The sequence below is a fragment of the Lates calcarifer genome, unplaced genomic scaffold, assembly GCF_001640805.2.
Source record: "Lates calcarifer isolate ASB-BC8 unplaced genomic scaffold, TLL_Latcal_v3 _unitig_2211_quiver_3315, whole genome shotgun sequence".
In the NCBI taxonomy this organism is placed as follows: domain Eukaryota; kingdom Metazoa; phylum Chordata; class Actinopteri; family Centropomidae; genus Lates; species Lates calcarifer.
Genome location: NW_026116055.1, coordinates 1 through 23808, shown reverse-complemented (window position 1 = coordinate 23808; position 23808 = coordinate 1). Strand labels below are relative to the sequence as shown.

The following is a 23808-nucleotide window of genomic DNA, read 5'->3' as shown; positions in this document are numbered from 1 at the left end:
ACGTGTGGCTCACCGATGTACGTTTTGAGCAATTTCGGACGAAATGGACTTGGAACAGAGCCAAATGTTTGATCAGGCCATACGGAAAATTCTTGTTGGGTGGAGTAGTTATTTCTTAGTTTTGCTGTTGACTGTTAGAGAAAATCCCCATTATTGTTGATTGCTATGTGAAATAACAGATCTGCCAGTGTTATTTTGGCACGTATAAAGGGTCTGTCTTCAGCAGCCGCTGTGGCTTACGGCCACACCACCCTGAGCGCGCCGATCTCGTCTGATCTCGGAAGCTAAGCAGGGTCGGGCCTGGTTAGTACTTGGATGGGAGACCGCCTGGGAATACCAGGTGCCGTAAGCTTTTTGTCCCCATCTTTTCCTGCCTATCTTACAGCAGCAGAATGCCGCTTCCTCTGTAGTTGAGACAGGGCACGCCCAAACTACTTTTATTTTGCAGCCTGTATTTCACGCTCTGTTTTGCACTTCTGTTTTATGTCACGTCGCTTTCGGCAATCGGGTATTAGGCGCTGGAAAGTCACCTCTGTAAAGTCTGCACTGCTGCCCGAATGAATGAGCGCAGTCTGGGTTTTGGGCACAATGACCCAATACGTCGTCCACAAGGACGTGTGGCTCACCGATGTACGTTTTGAGCAATTTCGGACGAAAATGGACTTGGAACAGAGCCAAATGTTTGATCAGGCCATACGGAAAATTCTTGTTGGGTGGAGTAGTATTTCTTAGTTTTGCTGTTGACTGTTAGAGAAAATCCCCATTATTGTTGATTGCTATGTGAAATAACAGATCTGCCAGTGTTATTTTGGCACGTATAAAGGGTCTGTCTTCAGCAGCCGCTGTGGCTTACGGCCACACCACCCTGAGCGCGCCCGATCTCGTCTGATCTCGGAAGCTAAGCAGGGTCGGGCCTGGTTAGTACTTGGATGGGAGACCGCCTGGGAATACCAGGTGCCGTAAGCTTTTTGTCCCCATCTTTTCCTGCCTATCTTACAGCAGCAGAATGCCGCTTCCTCTGTAGTTGAGACAGGGCACGCCAAAACTACTTTTATTTTGCAGCCTGTATTTCACGCTCTGTTTTGCACTTCTGTTTTATGTCACGTCGCTTTCGGCAATCGGGTATTAGGCGCTGGAAAGTCACCTCTGTAAAGTCTGCACTGCTGCCGAATGAATGAGCGCAGTCTGGGTTTTGGGCACAATGACCCAATACGTCGTCCACAAGGACGTGTGGCTCACCGATGTACGTTTTGAGCAATTTCGGACGAAAATGGACTTGGAACAGAGCCAAATGTTTGATCAGGCCATACGGAAAATTCTTGTTGGTGGAGTAGTTATTTCTTAGTTTTGCTGTTGACTGTTAGAGAAAATCCCCATTATTGTTGATTGCTATGTGAAATAACAGATCTGCCAGTGTTATTTTGGCACGTATAAAGGGTCTGTCTTCAGCAGCGCTGTGGCTTACGGCCACACCACCCTGAGCGCGCCCGATCTCGTCTGATCTCGGAAGCTAAGCAGGGTCGGGCCTGGTTAGTACTTGGATGGGGACCGCCTGGGAATACCAGGTGCCGTAAGCTTTTGTCCCCTATCTTACAGCAGCAGAATGCCGCTTCCTCTGTAGTTGAGACAGGGCACGCCAAAACTACTTTTATTTTGCAGCCTGTATTTCACGCTCTGTTTTGCACTTCTGTTTTATGTCACGTCGCTTTCGGCAATCGGGTATAGGCGCTGGAAAGTCACCTCTGTAAAGTCTGCACTGCTGCCGAATGAATGAGCGCAGTCTGGGTTTTGGGCACAATGACCCAATACGTCGTCCACAAGGACGTGTGGCTCACCGATGTACGTTTTGAGCAATTTCGGACGAAAATGGACTTGGAACAGAGCCAAATGTTTGATCAGGCCATACGGAAAATTCTTGTTGGGTGGAGTAGTTATTTCTTAGTTTTGCTGTTGACTGTTAGAGAAAATCCCCATTATTGTTGATTGCTATGTGAAATAACAGATCTGCCAGTGTTATTTTGGCACGTATAAAGGGTCTGTCTTCAGCAGCCGCTGTGGCTTACGGCCACACCACCCTGAGCGCGCCCGATCTCGTCTGATCTCGGAAGCTAAGCAGGGTCGGGCCTGGTTAGTACTTGGATGGGAGACCGCCTGGGAATACCAGGTGCCGTAAGCTTTTTGTCCCTATCTTACAGCAGCAGAATGCCGCTTCCTCTGTAGTTGAGACAGGGCACGCCAAAACTACTTTTATTTTGCAGCCTGTATTTCACGCTCTGTTTTGCACTTCTGTTTTATGTCACGTCGCTTTCGGCAATCGGGTATTAGGCGCTGGAAAGTCACCTCTGTAAAGTCTGCACTGCTGCCGAATGAATGAGCGCAGTCTGGGTTTTGGGCACAATGACCCAATACGTCGTCCACAAGGACGTGTGGCTCACCGATGTACGTTTTGAGCAATTTCGGACGAAAATGGACTTGGAACAGAGCCAAATGTTTGATCAGGCCATACGGAAAATTCTTGTTGGGTGGAGTAGTTATTTCTTAGTTTTGCTGTTGACTGTTAGAGAAAATCCCCATTATTGTTGATTGCTATGTGAAATAACAGATCTGCCAGTGTTATTTTGGCACGTATAAAGGGTCTGTCTTCAGCAGCCGCTGTGGCTTACGGCCACACCACCCTGAGCGCGCCCGATCTCGTCTGATCTCGGAAGCTAAGCAGGGTCGGGCCTGGTTAGTACTTGGATGGGAGACCGCCTGGGAATACCAGGTGCCGTAAGCTTTTTGCCTATCTTACAGCAGCAGAATGCCGCTTCCTCTGTAGTTGAGACAGGGCACGCCAAAACTACTTTTATTTTGCAGCCTGTATTTCACGCTCTGTTTTGCACTTCTGTTTTATGTCACGTCGCTTTCGGCAATCGGGTATTAGGCGCTGGAAAGTCACCTCTGTAAAGTCTGCACTGCTGCCGAATGAATGAGCGCAGTCTGGGTTTTGGGCACAATGACCCAATACGTCGTCCACAAGGACGTGTGGCTCACCGATGTACGTTTTGAGCAATTTCGGACGAAAATGGACTTGGAACAGAGCCAAATGTTTGATCAGGCCATACGGAAAATTCTTGTTGGGTGGAGTAGTTATTTCTTAGTTTTGCTGTTGACTGTTAGAGAAAATCCCCATTATTGTTGATTGCTATGTGAAATAACAGATCTGCCAGTGTTATTTTGGCACGTATAAAGGGTCTGTCTTCAGCAGCCGCTGTGGCTTACGGCCACACCACCCTGAGCGCGCCCGATCTCGTCTGATCTCGGAAGCTAAGCAGGGTCGGGCCTGGTTAGTACTTGGATGGGAGACCGCCTGGGAATACCAGGTGCCGTAAGCTTTTTTGTCCCTATCTTACAGCAGCAGAATGCCGCTTCCTCTGTAGTTGAGACAGGGCACGCCAAAACTACTTTTATTTTGCAGCCTGTATTTCACGCTCTGTTTTGCACTTCTGTTTTATGTCACGTCGCTTTCGGCAATCGGGTATTAGGCGCTGGAAAGTCACCTCTGTAAAGTCTGCACTGCTGCCGAATGAATGAGCGCAGTCTGGGTTTTGGGCACAATGACCCAATACGTCGTCCACAAGGACGTGTGGCTCACCGATGTACGTTTTGAGCAATTTCGGACGAAAATGGACTTGGAACAGAGCCAAATGTTTGATCAGGCCATACGGAAAATTCTTGTTGGGTGGAGTAGTTATTTCTTAGTTTTGCTGTTGACTGTTAGAGAAAATCCCCATTATTGTTGATTGCTATGTGAAATAACAGATCTGCCAGTGTTATTTTGGCACGTATAAAGGGTCTGTCTTCAGCAGCCGCTGTGGCTTACGGCCACACCACCCTGAGCGCGCCCGATCTCGTCTGATCTCGGAAGCTAAGCAGGGTCGGGCCTGGTTAGTACTTGGATGGGAGACCGCCTGGGAATACCAGGTGCCGTAAGCTTTTTGTCCCCATCTTTTCCTGCCTATCTTACAGCAGCAGAATGCCGCTTCCTCTGTAGTTGAGACAGGGCACGCCAAACTACTTTTATTTTGCAGCCTGTATTTCACGCTCTGTTTTGCACTTCTGTTTTATGTCACGTCGCTTTCGGCAATCGGGTATTAGGCGCTGGAAAGTCACCTCTGTAAAGTCTGCACTGCTGCCGAATGAATGAGCGCAGTCTGGGTTTTGGGCACAATGACCCAATACGTCGTCCACAAGGACGTGTGGCTCACCGATGTACGTTTTGAGCAATTTCGGACGAAAATGGACTTGGAACAGAGCCAAATGTTTGATCAGGCCATACGGAAAATTCTTGTTGGGTGGAGTAGTTATTTCTTAGTTTTGCTGTTGACTGTTAGAGAAAATCCCCATTATTGTTGATTGCTATGTGAAATAACAGATCTGCCAGTGTTATTTTGGCACGTATAAAGGGTCTGTCTTCAGCAGCCGCTGTGGCTTACGGCCACACCACCCTGAGCGCGCCCGATCTCGTCTGATCTCGGAAGCTAAGCAGGGTCGGGCCTGGTTAGTACTTGGATGGGAGACCGCCTGGGAATACCAGGTGCCGTAAGCTTTTTGTCCCCATCTTTCCCTATCTTACAGCAGCAGAATGCCGCTTCCTCTGTAGTTGAGACAGGGCACGCCAAAACTACTTTTATTTTGCAGCCTGTATTTCACGCTCTGTTTTGCACTTCTGTTTTATGTCACGTCGCTTTCGGCAATCGGGTATTAGGCGCTGGAAAGTCACCTCTGTAAAGTCTGCACTGCTGCCGAATGAATGAGCGCAGTCTGGGTTTTGGGCACAATGACCCAATACGTCGTCCACAAGGACGTGTGGCTCACCGATGTACGTTTTGAGCAATTTCGGACGAAAATGGACTTGGAACAGAGCCAAATGTTTGATCAGGCCATACGGAAAATTCTTGTTGGGTGGAGTAGTTATTTCTTAGTTTTGCTGTTGACTGTTAGAGAAAATCCCCATTATTGTTGATTGCTATGTGAAATAACAGATCTGCCAGTGTTATTTTGGCACGTATAAAGGGTCTGTCTTCAGCAGCCGCTGTGGCTTACGGCCACACCACCCTGAGCGCGCCCGATCTCGTCTGATCTCGGAAGCTAAGCAGGGTCGGGCCTGGTTAGTACTTGGATGGGAGACCGCCTGGGAATACCAGGTGCCGTAAGCTTTTTTGCCTATCTTACAGCAGCAGAATGCCGCTTCCTCTGTAGTTGAGACAGGGCACGCCAAAACTACTTTTATTTTGCAGCCTGTATTTCACGCTCTGTTTTGCACTTCTGTTTTATGTCACGTCGCTTTCGGCAATCGGGTATAGGCGCTGGAAAGTCACCTCTGTAAAGTCTGCACTGCTGCCGAATGAATGAGCGCAGTCTGGGTTTTGGGCACAATGACCCAATACGTCGTCCACAAGGACGTGTGGCTCACCGATGTACGTTTTGAGCAATTTCGGACGAAAATGGACTTGGAACAGAGCCAAATGTTTGATCAGGCCATACGGAAAATTCTTGTTGGGTGGAGTAGTTATTTCTTAGTTTTGCTGTTGACTGTTAGAGAAAATCCCCATTATTGTTGATTGCTATGTGAAATAACAGATCTGCCAGTGTTATTTTGGCACGTATAAAGGGTCTGTCTTCAGCAGCCGCTGTGGCTTACGGCCACACCACCCTGAATCTCGTCTGATCTCGGAAGCTAAGCACCAGCATAACCCCAATACGTCGTCCACAAGGACGTGTGGCTCACCGATGTACGTTTTGAGCAATTTCGGACGAAAATGGACTTGGAACAGAGCCAAATGTTTGATCAGGCCATACGGAAAATTCTTGTTGGGTGGAGTAGTTATTTCTTAGTTTTGCTGTTGACTGTTAGAGAAAATCCCCATTATTGTTGATTGCTATGTGAAATAACAGATCTGCCAGTGTTATTTTGGCACGTATAAAGGGTCTGTCTTCAGCAGCCGCTGTGGCTTACGGCCACACCACCCTGAGCGCGCCCGATCTCGTCTGATCTCGGAAGCTAAGCAGGGTCGGGCCTGGTTAGTACTTGGATGGGAGACCGCCTGGGAATACCAGGTGCCGTAAGCTTTTTGTCCCCATCTTTTCCTGCCTATCTTACAGCAGCAGAATGCCGCTTCCTCTGTAGTTGAGACAGGGCACACCCAAACTACTTTATTTTGCAGCCTGTATTTCACGCTCTGTTTTGCACTTCTGTTTTATGTCACGTCGCTTTCGGCAATCGGGTATTAGGCGCTGGAAAGTCACCTCTGTAAAGTCTGCACTGCTGCCGAATGAATGAGCGCAGTCTGGGTTTTGGGCACAATGACCCAATACGTCGTCCACAAGGACGTGTGGCTCACCGATGTACGTTTTGAGCAATTTCGGACGAAATGGACTTGGAACAGAGCCAAATGTTTGATCAGGCCATACGGAAAATTCTTGTTGGGTGGAGTAGTTATTTCTTAGTTTTGCTGTTGACTGTTAGAGAAAATCCCCATTATTGTTGATTGCTATGTGAAATAACAGATCTGCCAGTGTTATTTTGGCACGTATAAAGGGTCTGTCTTCAGCAGCCGCTGTGGCTTACGGCCACACCACCCTGAGCGCGCCCGATCTCGTCTGATCTCGGAAGCTAAGCAGGGTCGGGCCTGGTTAGTACTTGGATGGGAGACCGCCTGGGAATACCAGGTGCCGTAAGCTTTTTGTCCCCATCTTTTCCTGCCTATCTTACAGCAGCAGAATGCCGCTTCCTCTGTAGTTGAGACAGGGCACGCCCAAACTACTTTTATTTTGCAGCCTGTATTTCACGCTCTGTTTTGCACTTCTGTTTTATGTCACGTCGCTTTCGGCAATCGGGTATTAGGCGCTGGAAAGTCACCTCTGTAAAGTCTGCACTGCTGCCGAATGAATGAGCGCAGTCTGGGTTTTGGGCACAATGACCCAATACGTCGTCCACAAGGACGTGTGGCTCACCGATGTACGTTTTGAGCAATTTCGGACGAAAATGGACTTGGAACAGAGCCAAATGTTTGATCAGGCCATACGGAAAATTCTTGTTGGGTGGAGTAGTTATTTCTTAGTTTTGCTGTTGACTGTTAGAGAAAATCCCCATTATTGTTGATTGCTATGTGAAATAACAGATCTGCCAGTGTTATTTTGGCACGTATAAAGGGTCTGTCTTCAGCAGCCGCTGTGGCTTACGGCCACACCACCCTGAGCGCGCCCGATCTCGTCTGATCTCGGAAGCTAAGCAGGGTCGGGCCTGGTTAGTACTTGGATGGGAGACCGCCTGGGAATACCAGGTGCCGTAAGCTTTTTGTCCCCATCTTTCCTGCCTATCTTACAGCAGCAGAATGCCGCTTCCTCTGTAGTTGAGACAGGGCACGCCCAAACTACTTTTATTTTGCAGCCTGTATTTCACGCTCTGTTTTGCACTTCTGTTTTATGTCACGTCGCTTTCGGCAATCGGGTATTAGGCGCTGGAAAGTCACCTCTGTAAAGTCTGCACTGCTGCCGAATGAATGAGCGCAGTCTGGGTTTTGGGCACAATGACCCAATACGTCGTCCACAAGGACGTGTGGCTCACCGATGTACGTTTTGAGCAATTTCGGACGAAAATGGACTTGGAACAGAGCCAAATGTTTGATCAGGCCATACGGAAAATTCTTGTTGGGTGGAGTAGTTATTTCTTAGTTTTGCTGTTGACTGTTAGAGAAAATCCCCATTATTGTTGATTGCTATGTGAAATAACAGATCTGCCAGTGTTATTTTGGCACGTATAAAGGGTCTGTCTTCAGCAGCCGCTGTGGCTTACGGCCACACCACCCTGAGCGCGCCCGATCTCGTCTGATCTCGGAAGCTAAGCAGGGTCGGGCCTGGTTAGTACTTGGATGGGAGACCGCCTGGGAATACCAGGTGCCGTAAGCTTTTTGTCCCCATCTTTTCCTGCCTATCTTACAGCAGCAGAATGCCGCTTCCTCTGTAGTTGAGACAGGGCACGCCAAAACTACTTTTATTTTGCAGCCTGTATTTCACGCTCTGTTTTGCACTTCTGTTCGCAATCGGGTATTAGGCGCTGGAAAGTCACCTCTGTAAAGTCTGCACTGCTGCCGAATGAATGAGCGCAGTCTGGGTTTTGGGCACAATGACCCAATACGTCGTCCACAAGGACGTGTGGCTCACCGATGTACGTTTTGAGCAATTTCGGACGAAAATGGACTTGGAACAGAGCCAAATGTTTGATCAGGCCATACGGAAAATTCTTGTTGGGTGGAGTAGTTATTTCTTAGTTTTGCTGTTGACTGTTAGAGAAAATCCCCATTATTGTTGATTGCTATGTGAAATAACAGATCTGCCAGTGTTATTTTGGCACGTATAAAGGGTCTGTCTTCAGCAGCCGCTGTGGCTTACGGCCACACCACCCTGAGCGCGCCCGATCTCGTCTGATCTCGGAAGCTAAGCAGGGTCGGGCCTGGTTAGTACTTGGATGGGAGACCGCCTGGGAATACCAGGTGCCGTAAGCTTTTTGTCCCATCTTTTCCTGCCTATCTTACAGCAGCAGAATGCCGCTTCCTCTGTAGTTGAGACAGGGCACGCCAAAACTACTTTTATTTTGCAGCCTGTATTTCACGCTCTGTTTTGCACTTCTGTTTTATGTCACGTCGCTTTCGGCAATCGGGTATTAGGCGCTGGAAAGTCACCTCTGTAAAGTCTGCACTGCTGCCGAATGAATGAGCGCAGTCTGGGTTTTGGGCACAATGACCCAATACGTCGTCCACAAGGACGTGTGGCTCACCGATGTACGTTTTGAGCAATTTCGGACGAAAATGGACTTGGAACAGAGCCAAATGTTTGATCAGGCCATACGGAAAATTCTTGTTGGGTGGAGTAGTTATTTCTTAGTTTTGCTGTTGACTGTTAGAGAAAATCCCCATTATTGTTGATTGCTATGTGAAATAACAGATCTGCCAGTGTTATTTTGGCACGTATAAAGGGTCTGTCTTCAGCAGCCGCTGTGGCTTACGGCCACACCACCCTGAGCGCGCCCGATCTCGTCTGATCTCGGAAGCTAAGCAGGGTCGGGCCTGGTTAGTACTTGGATGGGAGACCGCCTGGGAATACCAGGTGCCGTAAGCTTTTTGTCCCCATCTTTTCCTGCCTATCTTACAGCAGCAGAATGCCGCTTCCTCTGTAGTTGAGACAGGGCACGCCAAAACTACTTTTATTTTGCAGCCTGTATTTCACGCTCTGTTTTGCACTTCTGTTTTATGTCACGTCGCTTTCGGCAATCGGGTATTAGGCGCTGGAAAGTCACCTCTGTAAAGTCTGCACTGCTGCCGAATGAATGAGCGCAGTCTGGGTTTTGGGCACAATGACCCAATACGTCGTCCACAAGGACGTGTGGCTCACCGATGTACGTTTTGAGCAATTTCGGACGAAAATGGACTTGGAACAGAGCCAAATGTTTGATCAGGCCATACGGAAAATTCTTGTTGGGTGGAGTAGTTATTTCTTAGTTTTGCTGTTGACTGTTAGAGAAAATCCCCATTATTGTTGATTGCTATGTGAAATAACAGATCTGCCAGTGTTATTTTGGCACGTATAAAGGGTCTGTCTTCAGCAGCCGCTGTGGCTTACGGCCACACCACCCTGAGCGCGCCCGATCTCGTCTGATCTCGGAAGCTAAGCAGGGTCGGGCCTGGTTAGTACTTGGATGGGAGACCGCCTGGGAATACCAGGTGCCGTAAGCTTTTTGTCCCCATCTTTTCCTGCCTATCTTACAGCAGCAGAATGCCGCTTCCTCTGTAGTTGAGACAGGGCACGCCAAAACTACTTTTATTTTGCAGCCTGTATTTCACGCTCTGTTTTGCACTTCTGTTTTATGTCACGTCGCTTTCGGCAATCGGGTATTAGGCGCTGGAAAGTCACCTCTGTAAAGTCTGCACTGCTGCCGAATGAATGAGCGCAGTCTGGGTTTTGGGCACAATGACCCAATACGTCGTCCACAAGGACGTGTGGCTCACCGATGTACGTTTTGAGCAATTTCGGACGAAAATGGACTTGGAACAGAGCCAAATGTTTGATCAGGCCATACGGAAAATTCTTGTTGGGTGGAGTAGTTATTTCTTAGTTTTGCTGTTGACTGTTAGAGAAAATCCCCATTATTGTTGATTGCTATGTGAAATAACAGATCTGCCAGTGTTATTTTGGCACGTATAAAGGGTCTGTCTTCAGCAGCCGCTGTGGCTTACGGCCACACCACCCTGAGCGCGCCGATCTCGTCTGATCTCGGAAGCTAAGCAGGGTCGGGCCTGGTTAGTACTTGGATGGGAGCCGCCTGGGAATACCAGGTGCCGTAAGCTTTTTGTCCCCATCTTTTCCTGCCTATCTTACAGCAGCAGAATGCCGCTTCCTCTGTAGTTGAGACAGGGCACGCCAAACTACTTTTATTTTGCAGCCTGTATTTCACGCTCTGTTTTGCACTTCTGTTTTATGTCACGTCGCTTTCGGCAATCGGGTATTAGGCGCTGGAAAGTCACCTCTGTAAAGTCTGCACTGCTGCCGAATGAATGAGCGCAGTCTGGGTTTTGGGCACAATGACCCAATACGTCGTCCACAAGGACGTGTGGCTCACCGATGTACGTTTTGAGCAATTTCGGACGAAAATGGACTTGGAACAGAGCCAAATGTTTGATCAGGCCATACGGAAAATTCTTGTTGGGTGGAGTAGTTATTTCTTAGTTTTGCTGTTGACTGTTAGAGAAAATCCCCATTATTGTTGATTGCTATGTGAAATAACAGATCTGCCAGTGTTATTTTGGCACGTATAAAGGGTCTGTCTTCAGCAGCCGCTGTGGCTTACGGCCACACCACCCTGAGCGCGCCGATCTCGTCTGATCTCGGAAGCTAAGCAGGGTCGGGCCTGGTTAGTACTTGGATGGGAGACCGCCTGGGAATACCAGGTGCCGTAAGCTTTTTGTCCCCATCTTTTCCTGCCTATCTTACAGCAGCAGAATGCCGCTTCCTCTGTAGTTGAGACAGGGCACGCCCAAACTACTTTTATTTTGCAGCCTGTATTTCACGCTCTGTTTTGCACTTCTGTTTTATGTCACGTCGCTTTCGGCAATCGGGTATTAGGCGCTGGAAAGTCACCTCTGTAAAGTCTGCACTGCTGCCGAATGAATGAGCGCAGTCTGGGTTTTGGGCACAATGACCCAATACGTCGTCCACAAGGACGTGTGGCTCACCGATGTACGTTTTGAGCAATTTCGGACGAAAATGGACTTGGAACAGAGCCAAATGTTTGATCAGGCCATACGGAAAATTCTTGTTGGGTGGAGTAGTTATTTCTTAGTTTTGCTGTTGACTGTTAGAGAAAATCCCCATTATTGTTGATTGCTATGTGAAATAACAGATCTGCCAGTGTTATTTTGGCACGTATAAAGGGTCTGTCTTCAGCAGCCGCTGTGGCTTACGGCCACACCACCCTGAGCGCGCCCGATCTCGTCTGATCTCGGAAGCTAAGCAGGGTCGGGCCTGGTTAGTACTTGGATGGGAGACCGCCTGGGAATACCAGGTGCCGTAAGCTTTTTGTCCCCATCTTTTCCTGCCTATCTTACAGCAGCAGAATGCCGCTTCCTCTGTAGTTGAGACAGGGCACGCCAAAACTACTTTTATTTTGCAGCCTGTATTTCACGCTCTGTTTTGCACTTCTGTTTTATGTCACGTCGCTTTCGGCAATCGGGTATTAGGCGCTGGAAAGTCACCTCTGTAAAGTCTGCACTGCTGCCGAATGAATGAGCGCAGTCTGGGTTTTGGGCACAATGACCCAATACGTCGTCCACAAGGACGTGTGGCTCACCGATGTACGTTTTGAGCAATTTCGGACGAAAATGGACTTGGAACAGAGCCAAATGTTTGATCAGGCCATACGGAAAATTCTTGTTGGGTGGAGTAGTTATTTCTTAGTTTTGCTGTTGACTGTTAGAGAAAATCCCCATTATTGTTGATTGCTATGTGAAATAACAGATCTGCCAGTGTTATTTTGGCACGTATAAAGGGTCTGTCTTCAGCAGCCGCTGTGGCTTACGGCCACACCACCCTGAGCGCGCCCGATCTCGTCTGATCTCGGAAGCTAAGCAGGGTCGGGCCTGGTTAGTACTTGGATGGGAGACCGCCTGGGAATACCAGGTGCCGTAAGCTTTTTGTCCCCATCTTTTCCTGCCTATCTTACAGCAGCAGAATGCCGCTTCCTCTGTAGTTGAGACAGGGCACGCCAAAACTACTTTTATTTTGCAGCCTGTATTTCACGCTCTGTTTTGCACTTCTGTTTTATGTCACGTCGCTTTCGGCAATCGGGTATTAGGCGCTGGAAAGTCACCTCTGTAAAGTCTGCACTGCTGCCGAATGAATGAGCGCAGTCTGGGTTTTGGGCACAATGACCCAATACGTCGTCCACAAGGACGTGTGGCTCACCGATGTACGTTTTGAGCAATTTCGGACGAAAATGGACTTGGAACAGAGCCAAATGTTTGATCAGGCCATACGGAAAATTCTTGTTGGGTGGAGTAGTTATTTCTTAGTTTTGCTGTTGACTGTTAGAGAAAATCCCCATTATTGTTGATTGCTATGTGAAATAACAGATCTGCCAGTGTTATTTTGGCACGTATAAGGGTCTGTCTTCAGCAGCCGCTGTGGCTTACGGCCACACCACCCTGAGCGCGCCCGATCTCGTCTGATCTCGGAAGCTAAGCAGGGTCGGGCCTGGTTAGTACTTGGATGGGAGACCGCCTGGGAATACCAGGTGCCGTAAGCTTTTGTCCCCATCTTTTCCTGCCTATCTTACAGCAGCAGAATGCCGCTTCCTCTGTAGTTGAGACAGGGCACGCCCAAACTACTTTTTTTTTGCAGCCTGTATTTCACGCTCTGTTTTGCACTTCTGTTTTATGTCACGTCGCTTTCGGCAATCGGGTATTAGGCGCTGGAAAGTCACCTCTGTAAAGTCTGCACTGCTGCCGAATGAATGAGCGCAGTCTGGGTTTTGGGCACAATGACCCAATACGTCGTCCACAAGGACGTGTGGCTCACCGATGTACGTTTTGAGCAATTTCGGACGAAAATGGACTTGGAACAGAGCCAAATGTTTGATCAGGCCATACGGAAAATTCTTGTTGGGTGGTAGTTATTTCTTAGTTTTGCTGTTGACTGTTAGAGAAAATCCCCATTATTGTTGATTGCTATGTGAAATAACAGATCTGCCAGTGTTATTTTGGCACGTATAAAGGGTCTGTCTTCAGCAGCCGCTGTGGCTTACGGCCACACCACCCTGAGCGCGCCCGATCTCGTCTGATCTCGGAAGCTAAGCAGGGTCGGGCCTGGTTAGTACTTGGATGGGAGACCGCCTGGGAATACCAGGTGCCGTAAGCTTTTGTCCCCATCTTTTCCTGCCTATCTTACAGCAGCAGAATGCCGCTTCCTCTGTAGTTGAGACAGGGCACGCCCAAACTACTTTTATTTTGCAGCCTGTATTTCACGCTCTGTTTTGCACTTCTGTTTTATGTCACGTCGCTTTCGGCAATCGGGTATTAGGCGCTGGAAAGTCACCTCTGTAAAGTCTGCACTGCTGCCGAATGAATGAGCGCAGTCTGGGTTTTGGGCACAATGACCCAATACGTCGTCCACAAGGACGTGTGGCTCACCGATGTACGTTTTGAGCAATTTCGGACGAAAATGGACTTGGAACAGAGCCAAATGTTTGATCAGGCCATACGGAAAATTCTTGTTGGGTGGAGTAGTTATTTCTTAGTTTTGCTGTTGACTGTTAGAGAAAATCCCCATTATTGTTGATTGCTATGTGAAATAACAGATCTGCCAGTGTTATTTTGGCACGTATAAAGGGTCTGTCTTCAGCAGCCGCTGTGGCTTACGGCCACACCACCCTGAGCGCGCCCGATCTCGTCTGATCTCGGAAGCTAAGCAGGGTCGGGCCTGGTTAGTACTTGGATGGGAGACCGCCTGGGAATACCAGGTGCCGTAAGCTTTTTGTCCCATCTTTTCCTGCCTATCTTACAGCAGCAGAATGCCGCTTCCTCTGTAGTTGAGACAGGGCACGCCAAACTACTTTTATTTTGCAGCCTGTATTTCACGCTGTTTTGCACTTCTGTTTTATGTCACGTCGCTTTCGGCAATCGGGTATTAGGCGCTGGAAAGTCACCTCTGTAAAGTCTGCACTGCTGCCGAATGAATGAGCGCAGTCTGGGTTTTGGGCACAATGACCCAATACGTCGTCCACAAGGACGTGTGGCTCACCGATGTACGTTTTGAGCAATTTCGGACGAAAATGGACTTGGAACAGAGCCAAATGTTTGATCAGGCCATACGGAAAATTCTTGTTGGGTGGAGTAGTTATTTCTTAGTTTGCTGTTGACTGTTAGAGAAAATCCCCATTATTGTTGATTGCTATGTGAAATAACAGATCTGCCAGTGTTATTTTGGCACGTATAAAGGGTCTGTCTTCAGCAGCCGCTGTGGCTTACGGCCACACACCCTGAGCGCGCCCGATCTCGTCTGATCTCGGAAGCTAAGCAGGGTCGGGCCTGGTTAGTACTTGGATGGGAGACCGCCTGGGAATACCAGGTGCCGTAAGCTTTTTGTCCCCATCTTTTCCTGCCTATCTTACAGCAGCAGAATGCCGCTTCCTCTGTAGTTGAGACAGGGCACGCCCAAACTACTTTTATTTTGCAGCCTGTATTTCACGCTCTGTTTTGCACTTCTGTTTTATGTCACGTCGCTTTCGGCAATCGGGTATTAGGCGCTGGAAAGTCACCTCTGTAAAGTCTGCACTGCTGCCGAATGAATGAGCGCAGTCTGGGTTTTGGGCACAATGACCCAATACGTCGTCCACAAGGACGTGTGGCTCACCGATGTACGTTTTGAGCAATTTCGGACGAAAATGGACTTGGAACAGAGCCAAATGTTTGATCAGGCCATACGGAAAATTCTTGTTGGGTGGAGTAGTTATTTCTTAGTTTTGCTGTTGACTGTTAGAGAAAATCCCCATTATTGTTGATTGCTATGTGAAATAACAGATCTGCCAGTGTTATTTTGGCACGTATAAAGGGTCTGTCTTCAGCAGCCGCTGTGGCTTACGGCCACACCACCCTGAGCGCGCCCGATCTCGTCTGATCTCGGAAGCTAAGCAGGGTCGGGCCTGGTTAGTACTTGGATGGGAGACCGCCTGGGAATACCAGGTGCCGTAAGCTTTTTGTCCCCATCTTTTCCTGCCTATCTTACAGCAGCAGAATGCCGCTTCCTCTGTAGTTGAGACAGGGCACGCCAAAACTACTTTTATTTTGCAGCCTGTATTTCACGCTCTGTTTTGCACTTCTGTTTTATGTCACGTCGCTTTCGGCAATCGGGTATTAGGCGCTGGAAAGTCACCTCTGTAAAGTCTGCACTGCTGCCGAATGAATGAGCGCAGTCTGGGTTTTGGGCACAATGACCCAATACGTCGTCCACAAGGACGTGTGGCTCACCGATGTACGTTTTGAGCAATTTCGGACGAAAATGGACTTGGAACAGAGCCAAATGTTTGATCAGGCCATACGGAAAATTCTTGTTGGGTGGAGTAGTTATTTCTTAGTTTTGCTGTTGACTGTTAGAGAAAATCCCCATTATTGTTGATTGCTATGTGAGATCTGCCAGTGTTATTTTGGCACGTATAAAGGGTCTGTCTTCAGCAGCCGCTGTGGCTTACGGCCACACCACCCTGAGCGCGCCCGATCTCGTCTGATCTCGGAAGCTAAGCAGGGTCGGGCCTGGTTAGTACTTGGATGGGAGACGCCTGGGAATACCAGGTGCCGTAAGCTTTTTGTCCCCATCTTTTCCTGCCTATCTTACAGCAGCAGAATGCCGCTTCCTCTGTAGTTGAGACAGGGCACGCCAAAACTACTTTTATTTTGCAGCCTGTATTTCACGCTCTGTTTTGCACTTCTGTTTTATGTCACGTCGCTTTCGGCAATCGGGTATTAGGCGCTGGAAAGTCACCTCTGTAAAGTCTGCACTGCTGCCGAATGAATGAGCGCAGTCTGGGTTTTGGGCACAATGACCCAATACGTCGTCCACAAGGACGTGTGGCTCACCGATGTACGTTTTGAGCAATTTCGGACGAAAATGGACTTGGAACAGAGCCAAATGTTTGATCAGGCCATACGGAAAATTCTTGTTGGGTGGAGTAGTTATTTCTTAGTTTTGCTGTTGACTGTTAGAGAAAATCCCCATTATTGTTGATTGCTATGTGAAATAACAGATCTGCCAGTGTTATTTTGGCACGTATAAAGGGTCTGTCTTCAGCAGCCGCTGTGGCTTACGGCCACACCACCCTGAGCGCGCCCGATCTCGTCTGATCTCGGAAGCTAAGCAGGGTCGGGCCTGGTTAGTACTTGGATGGGAGACCGCCTGGGAATACCAGGTGCCGTAAGCTTTTTGTCCCCATCTTTTCCTGCCTATCTTACAGCAGCAGAATGCCGCTTCCTCTGTAGTTGAGACAGGGCACGCCAAAACTACTTTTATTTTGCAGCCTGTATTTCACGCTCTGTTTTGCACTTCTGTTTTATGTCACGTCGCTTTCGGCAATCGGGTATTGGCGCTGGAAAGTCACCTCTGTAAAGTCTGCACTGCTGCCGAATGAATGAGCGCAGTCTGGGTTTTGGGCACAATGACCCAATACGTCGTCCACAAGGACGTGTGGCTCACCGATGTACGTTTTGAGCAATTTCGGACGAAAATGGACTTGGAACAGAGCCAAATGTTTGATCAGGCCATACGGAAAATTCTTGTTGGGTGGAGTAGTTATTTCTTAGTTTTGCTGTTGACTGTTAGAGAAAATCCCCATTATTGTTGATTGCTATGTGAAATAACAGATCTGCCAGTGTTATTTTGGCACGTATAAAGGGTCTGTCTTCAGCAGCCGCTGTGGCTTACGGCCACACCACCCTGAGCGCGCCCGATCTCGTCTGATCTCGGAAGCTAAGCAGGGTCGGGCCTGGTTAGTACTTGGATGGGAGACCGCCTGGGAATACCAGGTGCCGTAAGCTTTTTGTCCCCATCTTTTCCTGCCTATCTTACAGCAGCAGAATGCCGCTTCCTCTGTAGTTGAGACAGGGCACGCCTACTTTTTTTGCAGCCTGTATTTCACGCTCTGTTTTGCACTTCTGTTTTATGTCACGTCGCTTTCGGCAATCGGGTATCGGCGCTGGAAAGTCACCTCTGTAAAGTCTGCACTGCTGCCGAATGAATGAGCGCAGTCTGGGTTTTGGGCACAATGACCCAATACGTCGTCCACAAGGACGTGTGGCTCACCGATGTACGTTTTGAGCAATTTCGGACGAAAATGGACTTGGAACAGAGCCAAATGTTTGATCAGGCCATACGGAAAATTCTTGTTGGGTGGAGTAGTTATTTCTTAGTTTTGCTGTTGACTGTTAGAGAAAATCCCCATTATTGTTGATTGCTATGTGAAATAACAGATCTGCCAGTGTTATTTTGGCACGTATAAAGGGTCTGTCTTCAGCAGCCGCTGTGGCTTACGGCCACCACCTGAGCGCGCCCGATCTCGTCTGATCTCGGAAGCTAAGCAGGGTCGGCCTGGTTAGTACTTGGATGGGAGACCGCCTGGGAATACCAGGTGCCGTAAGCTTTTTGTCCCCATCTTTTCCTGCCTATCTTACAGCAGCAGAATGCCGCTTCCTCTGTAGTTGAGACAGGGCACGCCAAACTACTTTTATTTTGCAGCCTGTATTTCACGCTCTGTTTTGCACTTCTGTTTTATGTCACGTCGCTTTCGGCAATCGGGTATTAGGCGCTGGAAAGTCACCTCTGTAAAGTCTGCACTGCTGCCGAATGAATGAGCGCAGTCTGGGTTTTGGGCACAATGACCCAATACGTCGTCCACAAGGACGTGTGCTCACCGATGTACGTTTTGAGCAATTTCGGACGAAAATGGACTTGGAACAGAGCCAAATGTTTGATCAGGCCATACGGAAAATTCTTGTTGGGTGGAGTAGTTATTTCTTAGTTTTGCTGTTGACTGTTAGAGAAAATCCCCATTATTGTTGATTGCTATGTGAAATAACAGATCTGCCAGTGTTATTTTGGCACGTATAAAGGGTCTGTCTTCAGCAGCCGCTGTGGCTTACGGCCACACCACCTGAGCGCGCCCGATCTCGTCTGATCTCGGAAGCTAAGCAGGGTCGGGCCTGGTTAGTACTTGGATGGGAGACCGCCTGGGAATACCAGGTGCCGTAAGCTTTTTGTCCCCATCTTTTCCTGCCTATCTTACAGCAGCAGAATGCCGCTTCCTCTGTAGTTGAGACAGGGCACGCCAAACTACTTTTATTTTGCAGCCTGTATTTCACGCTCTGTTTTGCACTTCTGTTTTATGTCACGTCGCTTTCGGCAATCGGGTATTAGGCGCTGGAAAGTCACCTCTGTAAAGTCTGCACTGCTGCCGAATGAATGAGCGCAGTCTGGGTTTTGGGCACAATGACCCAATACGTCGTCCACAAGGACGTGTGGCTCACCGATGTACGTTTTGAGCAATTTCGGACGAAAATGGACTTGGAACAGAGCCAAATGTTTGATCAGGCCATACGGAAAATTCTTGTAGTAGTTATTTCTTAGTTTTGCTGTTGACTGTTAGAGAAAATCCCCATTATTGTTGATTGCTATGTGAAATAACAGATCTGCCAGTGTTATTTTGGCACGTATAAATGTGGCTTTTGTCTCGTCTGATCTCCTTTCAGGATACCCCCTTTTGCTTTCCTTAGTTTTGCTGTTGACTGTTAGAGAAAATCCCCATTATTGTTGATTGCTATGTGAAATAACAGATCTGCCAGTGTTATTTTGGCACGTATAAAGGGTCTGTCTTCAGCAGCCGCTGTGGCTTACGGCCACACCACCCTGAGCGCGCCGATCTCGTCTGATCTCGGAAGCTAAGCAGGGTCGGGCCTGGTTAGTACTTGGATGGGAGACCGCCTGGGAATACCAGGTGCCGTAAGCTTTTTGTCCCCATCTTTTCCTGCCTATCTTACAGCAGCAGAATGCCGCTTCCTCTGTAGTTGAGACAGGGCACGCCAAAACTACTTTTATTTTGCAGCCTGTATTTCACGCTCTGTTTGCACTTCTGTTTTATGTCACGTCGCTTTCGGCAATCGGGTATTAGGCGCTGGAAAGTCACCTCTGTAAAGTCTGCACTGCTGCCGAATGAATGAGCGCAGTCTGGGTTTTGGGCACAATGACCCAATACGTCGTCCACAAGGACGTGTGGCTCACCGATGTACGTTTTGAGCAATTTCGGACGAAAATGGACTTGGAACAGAGCCAAATGTTTGATCAGGCCATACGGAAAATTCTTGTTGGGTGGAGTAGTTATTTCTTAGTTTTGCTGTTGACTGTTAGAGAAAATCCCCATTATTGTTGATTGCTATGTGAAATAACAGATCTGCCAGTGTTATTTTGGCACGTATAAAGGGTCTGTCTTCAGCAGCCGCTGTGGCTTACGGCCACACCACCCTGAGCGCGCCCGATCTCGTCTGATCTCGGAAGCTAAGCAGGGTCGGGCCTGGTTAGTACTTGGATGGGAGACCGCCTGGGAATACCAGGTGCCGTAAGCTTTTCCCCATCTTTTCCTGCCTATCTTACAGCAGCAGAATGCCGCTTCCTCTGTAGTTGAGACAGGGCACGCCAAAACTACTTTTATTTTGCAGCCTGTATTTCACGCTCTGTTTTGCACTTCTGTTTTATGTCACGTCGCTTTCGGCAATCGGGTATTAGGCGCTGGAAAGTCACCTCTGTAAAGTCTGCACTGCTGCCGAATGAATGAGCGCAGTCTGGGTTTTGGGCACAATGACCCAATACGTCGTCCACAAGGACGTGTGGCTCACCGATGTACGTTTTGAGCAATTTCGGACGAAAATGGACTTGGAACAGAGCCAAATGTTTGATCAGGCCATACGGAAAATTCTTGTTGGGTGGAGTAGTTATTTCTTAGTTTTGCTGTTGACTGTTAGAGAAAAATCCCCATTATTGTTGATTGCTATGTGAAATAACAGATCTGCCAGTGTTATTTTGGCACGTATAAAGGGTCTGTCTTCAGCAGCCGCTGTGGCTTACGGCCACACCACCCTGAGCGCGCCCGATCTCGTCTGATCTCGGAAGCTAAGCAGGGTCGGGCCTGGTTAGTACTTGATGGGAGACCGCCTGGGAATACCAGGTGCCGTAAGCTTTTTGTCCCCATCTTTTCCTGCCTATCTTACAGCAGCAGAATGCCGCTTCCTCTGTAGTTGAGACAGGGCACGCCAAAACTACTTTTATTTTTGCAGCCTGTATTTCACGCTCTGTTTTGCACTTCTGTTTTATGTCACGTCGCTTTCGGCAATCGGGTATTAGGCGCTGGAAAGTCACCTCTGTAAAGTCTGCACTGCTGCCGAATGAATGAGCGCAGTCTGGGTTTTGGGCACAATGACCCAATACGTCGTCCACAAGGACGTGTGGCTCACCGATGTACGTTTTGAGCAATTTCGGACGAAAATGGACTTGGAACAGAGCCAAATGTTTGATCAGGCCATACGGAAAATTCTTGTTGGGTGGAGTAGTTATTTCTTAGTTTTGCTGTTGACTGTTAGAGAAAATCCCCATTATTGTTGATTGCTATGTGAAATAACAGATCTGCCAGTGTTATTTTGGCACGTATAAAGGGTCTGTCTTCAGCAGCCGCTGTGGCTTACGGCCACACCACCCTGAGCGCGCCCGATCTCGTCTGATCTCGGAAGCTAAGCAGGGTCGGGCCTGGTTAGTACTTGGATGGGAGACCGCCTGGGAATACCAGGTGCCGTAAGCTTTTTGTCCCCATCTTTTCCTGCCTATCTTACAGCAGCAGAATGCCGCTTCCTCTGTAGTTGAGACAGGGCACGCCAAACTACTTTTATTTTGCAGCCTGTATTTCACGCTCTGTTTTGCACTTCTGTTTTATGTCACGTCGCTTTCGGCAATCGGGTATTAGGCGCTGGAAAGTCACCTCTGTAAAGTCTGCACTGCTGCCGAATGAATGAGCGCAGTCTGGGTTTTGGGCACAATGACCCAATACGTCGTCCACAAGGACGTGTGGCTCACCGATGTACGTTTTGAGCAATTTCGGACGAAAATGGACTTGGAACAGAGCCAAATGTTTGATCAGGCCATACGGAAAATTCTTGTTGGGTGGAGTAGTTATTTCTTAGTTTTGCTGTTGACTGTTAGAGAAAATCCCCATTATTGTTGATTGCTATGTGAAATAACAGATCTGCCAGTGTTATTTTGGCACGTATAAAGGGTCTGTCTTCAGCAGCCGCTGTGGCTTACGGCCACACCACCCTGAGCGCGCCCGATCTCGTCTGATCTCGGAAGCTAAGCAGGGTCGGGCCTGGTTAGTACTTGGATGGGAGACCGCCTGGGAATACCAGGTGCCGTAAGCTTTTGTCCCCATCTTTTCCTGCCTATCTTACAGCAGCAGAATGCCGCTTCCTCTGTAGTTGAGACAGGGCACGCCAAACTACTTTTATTTTGCAGCCTGTATTTCACGCTCTGTTTTGCACTTCTGTTTTATGTCACGTCGCTTTCGGCAATCGGGTATTAGGCGCTGGAAAGTCACCTCTGTAAAGTCTGCACTGCTGCCGAATGAATGAGCGCAGTCTGGGTTTTGGGCACAATGACCCAATACGTCGTCCACAAGGACGTGTGGCTCACCGATGTACGTTTTGAGCAATTTCGGACGAAAATGGACTTGGAACAGAGCCAAATGTTTGATCAGGCCATACGGAAAATTCTTGTTGGGTGGAGTAGTTATTTCTTAGTTTTGCTGTTGACTGTTAGAGAAAATCCCATTATTGTTGATTGCTATGTGAAATAACAGATCTGCCAGTGTTATTTTGGCACGTATAAAGGGTCTGTCTTCAGCAGCCGCTGTGGCTTACGGCCACACCACCCTGAGCGCGCCCGATCTCGTCTGATCTCGGAAGCTAAGCAGGGTCGGGCCTGGTTAGTACTTGGATGGGAGACCGCCTGGGAATACCAGGTGCCGTAAGCTTTTTGTCCCCATCTTTTCCTGCCTATCTTACAGCAGCAGAATGCCGCTTCCTCTGTAGTTGAGACAGGGCACGCCAAACTACTTTTATTTTGCAGCCTGTATTTCACGCTCTGTTTTGCACTTCTGTTTTATGTCACGTCGCTTTCGGCAATCGGGTATTAGGCGCTGGAAAGTCACCTCTGTAAAGTCTGCACTGCTGCCGAATGAATGAGCGCAGTCTGGGTTTTGGGCACAATGACCCAATACGTCGTCCACAAGGACGTGTGGCTCACCGATGTACGTTTTGAGCAATTTCGGACGAAAATGGACTTGGAACAGAGCCAAATGTTTGATCAGGCCATACGGAAAATTCTTGTTGGGTGGAGTAGTTATTTCTTAGTTTTGCTGTTGACTGTTAGAGAAAATCCCCATTATTGTTGATTGCTATGTGAAATAACAGATCTGCCAGTGTTATTTTGGCACGTATAAAGGGTCTGTCTTCAGCAGCCGCTGTGGCTTACGGCCACACCACCCTGAGCGCGCCCGATCTCGTCTGATCTCGGAAGCTAAGCAGGGTCGGGCCTGGTTAGTACTTGGATGGGAGACCGCCTGGGAATACCAGGTGCCGTAAGCTTTTTGTCCCATCTTTTCCTGCCTATCTTACAGCAGCAGAATGCCGCTTCCTCTGTAGTTGAGACAGGGCACGCCAAACTACTTTTATTTTGCAGCCTGTATTTCACGCTCTGTTTTGCACTTCTGTTTTATGTCACGTCGCTTTCGGCAATCGGGTATTAGGCGCTGGAAAGTCACCTCTGTAAAGTCTGCACTGCTGCCGAATGAATGAGCGCAGTCTGGGTTTTGGGCACAATGACCCAATACGTCGTCCACAAGGACGTGTGGCTCACCGATGTACGTTTTGAGCAATTTCGGACGAAAATGGACTTGGAACAGAGCCAAATGTTTGATCAGGCCATACGGAAAATTCTTGTTGGGTGGAGTAGTTATTTCTTAGTTTTGCTGTTGACTGTTAGAGAAAATCCCCATTATTGTTGATTGCTATGTGAAATAACAGATCTGCCAGTGTTATTTTGGCACGTATAAAGGGTCTGTCTTCAGCAGCCGCTGTGGCTTACGGCCACACCACCCTGAGCGCGCCCGATCTCGTCTGATCTCGGAAGCTAAGCAGGGTCGGGCCTGGTTAGTACTTGGATGGGAGACCGCCTGGGAATACCAGGTGCCGTAAGCTTTTTGTCCCCATCTTTTCCTGCCTATCTTACAGCAGCAGAATGCCGCTTCCTCTGTAGTTGAGACAGGGCACGCCAAACTACTTTTATTTTGCAGCCTGTATTTCACGCTCTGTTTTGCACTTCTGTTTTATGTCACGTCGCTTTCGGCAATCGGGTATTAGGCGCTGGAAGTCACCTCTGTAAAGTCTGCACTGCTGCCGAATGAATGAGCGCAGTCTGGGTTTTGGGCACAATGACCCAATACGTCGTCCACAAGGACGTGTGGCTCACCGATGTACGTTTTGAGCAATTTCGGACGAAAATGGACTTGGAACAGAGCCAAATGTTTGATCAGGCCATACGGAAAATTCTTGTTGGGTGGAGTAGTTATTTCTTAGTTTTGCTGTTGACTGTTAGAGAAAATCCCCATTATTGTTGATTGCTATGTGAAATAACAGA

At 48.4% G+C, this 23808-nt stretch overlaps 37 non-coding genes and 1 pseudogene across 37 annotated transcripts; all 38 read left to right on the top strand.

The window, feature by feature from the left end:
• Positions 1-234: 234 nt before the first annotated feature.
• LOC127139842 (5S ribosomal RNA) lies at positions 235-352 on the top strand. The gene has a single exon (XR_007810208.1). It is a non-coding gene; the product is annotated as a 5S ribosomal RNA (ribosomal RNA).
• Positions 353-847: 495 nt separating this feature from the next.
• On the top strand, positions 848-966 carry LOC127139837 (5S ribosomal RNA). Its single transcript, XR_007810203.1, has one exon. It is a non-coding gene; the product is annotated as a 5S ribosomal RNA (ribosomal RNA).
• A 493-nt stretch (positions 967-1459) lies between these two features.
• On the top strand, positions 1460-1577 carry LOC127139839 (5S ribosomal RNA). Its single transcript, XR_007810205.1, has one exon. It is a non-coding gene; the product is annotated as a 5S ribosomal RNA (ribosomal RNA).
• A 480-nt stretch (positions 1578-2057) lies between these two features.
• LOC127139836 (5S ribosomal RNA) lies at positions 2058-2176 on the top strand. Its single transcript, XR_007810202.1, has one exon. It is a non-coding gene; the product is annotated as a 5S ribosomal RNA (ribosomal RNA).
• Positions 2177-2657: 481 nt separating this feature from the next.
• Positions 2658-2776, top strand: LOC127139835 (5S ribosomal RNA). Its single transcript, XR_007810201.1, has one exon. It is a non-coding gene; the product is annotated as a 5S ribosomal RNA (ribosomal RNA).
• A 479-nt stretch (positions 2777-3255) lies between these two features.
• LOC127139833 (5S ribosomal RNA) lies at positions 3256-3374 on the top strand. The gene has a single exon (XR_007810199.1). It is a non-coding gene; the product is annotated as a 5S ribosomal RNA (ribosomal RNA).
• Positions 3375-3856: 482 nt separating this feature from the next.
• LOC127139832 (5S ribosomal RNA) lies at positions 3857-3975 on the top strand. The gene has a single exon (XR_007810198.1). It is a non-coding gene; the product is annotated as a 5S ribosomal RNA (ribosomal RNA).
• Positions 3976-4469: 494 nt separating this feature from the next.
• LOC127139831 (5S ribosomal RNA) lies at positions 4470-4588 on the top strand. The gene has a single exon (XR_007810197.1). It is a non-coding gene; the product is annotated as a 5S ribosomal RNA (ribosomal RNA).
• Positions 4589-5079: 491 nt separating this feature from the next.
• On the top strand, positions 5080-5198 carry LOC127139830 (5S ribosomal RNA). The gene has a single exon (XR_007810196.1). It is a non-coding gene; the product is annotated as a 5S ribosomal RNA (ribosomal RNA).
• Positions 5199-5992: 794 nt separating this feature from the next.
• On the top strand, positions 5993-6111 carry LOC127139829 (5S ribosomal RNA). Its single transcript, XR_007810195.1, has one exon. It is a non-coding gene; the product is annotated as a 5S ribosomal RNA (ribosomal RNA).
• Positions 6112-6604: 493 nt separating this feature from the next.
• On the top strand, positions 6605-6723 carry LOC127139828 (5S ribosomal RNA). Its single transcript, XR_007810194.1, has one exon. It is a non-coding gene; the product is annotated as a 5S ribosomal RNA (ribosomal RNA).
• Positions 6724-7218: 495 nt separating this feature from the next.
• LOC127139827 (5S ribosomal RNA) lies at positions 7219-7337 on the top strand. Its single transcript, XR_007810193.1, has one exon. It is a non-coding gene; the product is annotated as a 5S ribosomal RNA (ribosomal RNA).
• A 494-nt stretch (positions 7338-7831) lies between these two features.
• Positions 7832-7950, top strand: LOC127139826 (5S ribosomal RNA). Its single transcript, XR_007810192.1, has one exon. It is a non-coding gene; the product is annotated as a 5S ribosomal RNA (ribosomal RNA).
• A 477-nt stretch (positions 7951-8427) lies between these two features.
• On the top strand, positions 8428-8546 carry LOC127139825 (5S ribosomal RNA). The gene has a single exon (XR_007810191.1). It is a non-coding gene; the product is annotated as a 5S ribosomal RNA (ribosomal RNA).
• Positions 8547-9040: 494 nt separating this feature from the next.
• LOC127139824 (5S ribosomal RNA) lies at positions 9041-9159 on the top strand. Its single transcript, XR_007810190.1, has one exon. It is a non-coding gene; the product is annotated as a 5S ribosomal RNA (ribosomal RNA).
• Positions 9160-9654: 495 nt separating this feature from the next.
• LOC127139822 (5S ribosomal RNA) lies at positions 9655-9773 on the top strand. The gene has a single exon (XR_007810188.1). It is a non-coding gene; the product is annotated as a 5S ribosomal RNA (ribosomal RNA).
• Positions 9774-10268: 495 nt separating this feature from the next.
• On the top strand, positions 10269-10385 carry LOC127139847 (5S ribosomal RNA). The gene has a single exon (XR_007810213.1). It is a non-coding gene; the product is annotated as a 5S ribosomal RNA (ribosomal RNA).
• A 494-nt stretch (positions 10386-10879) lies between these two features.
• On the top strand, positions 10880-10997 carry LOC127139841 (5S ribosomal RNA). Its single transcript, XR_007810207.1, has one exon. It is a non-coding gene; the product is annotated as a 5S ribosomal RNA (ribosomal RNA).
• Positions 10998-11492: 495 nt separating this feature from the next.
• Positions 11493-11611, top strand: LOC127139821 (5S ribosomal RNA). Its single transcript, XR_007810187.1, has one exon. It is a non-coding gene; the product is annotated as a 5S ribosomal RNA (ribosomal RNA).
• A 495-nt stretch (positions 11612-12106) lies between these two features.
• Positions 12107-12225, top strand: LOC127139820 (5S ribosomal RNA). Its single transcript, XR_007810186.1, has one exon. It is a non-coding gene; the product is annotated as a 5S ribosomal RNA (ribosomal RNA).
• Positions 12226-12719: 494 nt separating this feature from the next.
• On the top strand, positions 12720-12838 carry LOC127139819 (5S ribosomal RNA). Its single transcript, XR_007810185.1, has one exon. It is a non-coding gene; the product is annotated as a 5S ribosomal RNA (ribosomal RNA).
• Positions 12839-13330: 492 nt separating this feature from the next.
• LOC127139818 (5S ribosomal RNA) lies at positions 13331-13449 on the top strand. Its single transcript, XR_007810184.1, has one exon. It is a non-coding gene; the product is annotated as a 5S ribosomal RNA (ribosomal RNA).
• Positions 13450-13943: 494 nt separating this feature from the next.
• On the top strand, positions 13944-14062 carry LOC127139817 (5S ribosomal RNA). Its single transcript, XR_007810183.1, has one exon. It is a non-coding gene; the product is annotated as a 5S ribosomal RNA (ribosomal RNA).
• Positions 14063-14552: 490 nt separating this feature from the next.
• On the top strand, positions 14553-14670 carry LOC127139846 (5S ribosomal RNA). The gene has a single exon (XR_007810212.1). It is a non-coding gene; the product is annotated as a 5S ribosomal RNA (ribosomal RNA).
• Positions 14671-15165: 495 nt separating this feature from the next.
• Positions 15166-15284, top strand: LOC127139816 (5S ribosomal RNA). The gene has a single exon (XR_007810182.1). It is a non-coding gene; the product is annotated as a 5S ribosomal RNA (ribosomal RNA).
• Positions 15285-15772: 488 nt separating this feature from the next.
• LOC127139843 (5S ribosomal RNA) lies at positions 15773-15890 on the top strand. Its single transcript, XR_007810209.1, has one exon. It is a non-coding gene; the product is annotated as a 5S ribosomal RNA (ribosomal RNA).
• Positions 15891-16385: 495 nt separating this feature from the next.
• On the top strand, positions 16386-16504 carry LOC127139815 (5S ribosomal RNA). The gene has a single exon (XR_007810181.1). It is a non-coding gene; the product is annotated as a 5S ribosomal RNA (ribosomal RNA).
• A 494-nt stretch (positions 16505-16998) lies between these two features.
• On the top strand, positions 16999-17117 carry LOC127139814 (5S ribosomal RNA). Its single transcript, XR_007810180.1, has one exon. It is a non-coding gene; the product is annotated as a 5S ribosomal RNA (ribosomal RNA).
• A 487-nt stretch (positions 17118-17604) lies between these two features.
• On the top strand, positions 17605-17719 carry LOC127139848 (uncharacterized; annotated as a pseudogene).
• Positions 17720-18212: 493 nt separating this feature from the next.
• On the top strand, positions 18213-18330 carry LOC127139844 (5S ribosomal RNA). Its single transcript, XR_007810210.1, has one exon. It is a non-coding gene; the product is annotated as a 5S ribosomal RNA (ribosomal RNA).
• Positions 18331-18963: 633 nt separating this feature from the next.
• On the top strand, positions 18964-19081 carry LOC127139840 (5S ribosomal RNA). Its single transcript, XR_007810206.1, has one exon. It is a non-coding gene; the product is annotated as a 5S ribosomal RNA (ribosomal RNA).
• A 494-nt stretch (positions 19082-19575) lies between these two features.
• On the top strand, positions 19576-19694 carry LOC127139813 (5S ribosomal RNA). The gene has a single exon (XR_007810179.1). It is a non-coding gene; the product is annotated as a 5S ribosomal RNA (ribosomal RNA).
• A 493-nt stretch (positions 19695-20187) lies between these two features.
• LOC127139838 (5S ribosomal RNA) lies at positions 20188-20305 on the top strand. The gene has a single exon (XR_007810204.1). It is a non-coding gene; the product is annotated as a 5S ribosomal RNA (ribosomal RNA).
• A 496-nt stretch (positions 20306-20801) lies between these two features.
• LOC127139849 (5S ribosomal RNA) lies at positions 20802-20920 on the top strand. The gene has a single exon (XR_007810214.1). It is a non-coding gene; the product is annotated as a 5S ribosomal RNA (ribosomal RNA).
• Positions 20921-21414: 494 nt separating this feature from the next.
• On the top strand, positions 21415-21533 carry LOC127139845 (5S ribosomal RNA). The gene has a single exon (XR_007810211.1). It is a non-coding gene; the product is annotated as a 5S ribosomal RNA (ribosomal RNA).
• Positions 21534-22025: 492 nt separating this feature from the next.
• LOC127139834 (5S ribosomal RNA) lies at positions 22026-22144 on the top strand. Its single transcript, XR_007810200.1, has one exon. It is a non-coding gene; the product is annotated as a 5S ribosomal RNA (ribosomal RNA).
• A 494-nt stretch (positions 22145-22638) lies between these two features.
• LOC127139823 (5S ribosomal RNA) lies at positions 22639-22757 on the top strand. Its single transcript, XR_007810189.1, has one exon. It is a non-coding gene; the product is annotated as a 5S ribosomal RNA (ribosomal RNA).
• Positions 22758-23250: 493 nt separating this feature from the next.
• On the top strand, positions 23251-23369 carry LOC127139812 (5S ribosomal RNA). The gene has a single exon (XR_007810178.1). It is a non-coding gene; the product is annotated as a 5S ribosomal RNA (ribosomal RNA).
• Positions 23370-23808: the final 439 nt, after the last annotated feature.